Genomic DNA, 419 nt, shown 5'->3' on the forward strand with positions numbered 1-419 from the left:
GTAAATATAATCCACATACGTAAAACAATAAAAGATGAATATCAAAGAAATTGTGTGGGATAATTTTAATATTTTTATCTTTACTAGCTTTCAGGGAACAGAAAACAGAAACCCTATATCACAATTATATACATGCAGATACTCATTCTCACCGATGCATCATATATTATTTTACGAATACAATCTCCAACCGTTTTCAAAAGACCTGACTTTAACGCGATGATATTAGGAGGAAAAGCCTGATAAATATAGTGCTTAATCTATCATATGCATTTATTTTACTGCTTTGCAAAGACTGGATGATTTCCTTGCTTCTTAAGAAATATGTTTGCATAAGGCTGTTGGTCTCTTTTCTCTGTTTAGATAGATATTATTGATAAGATTGTCTCTGAATACACAGACACAGGAAACGGAGTCTC

General features: G+C 31.7%; 1 protein-coding gene across 1 annotated transcript in view; it reads left to right on the forward strand.

The window, feature by feature from the left end:
* The window catches only part of LOC119590713 (annulin-like), a gene marked incomplete at its 5' end in the record, with an annotated part of 38,054 nt that overhangs the window by 28,372 nt on the left and 9,263 nt on the right, over nucleotides 1–419 (forward strand).

The sequence above is a fragment of the Penaeus monodon genome, chromosome 27 (genome assembly GCF_015228065.2).
Source record: "Penaeus monodon isolate SGIC_2016 chromosome 27, NSTDA_Pmon_1, whole genome shotgun sequence".
In the NCBI taxonomy this organism is placed as follows: Eukaryota; Metazoa; Arthropoda; class Malacostraca; order Decapoda; family Penaeidae; genus Penaeus; species Penaeus monodon.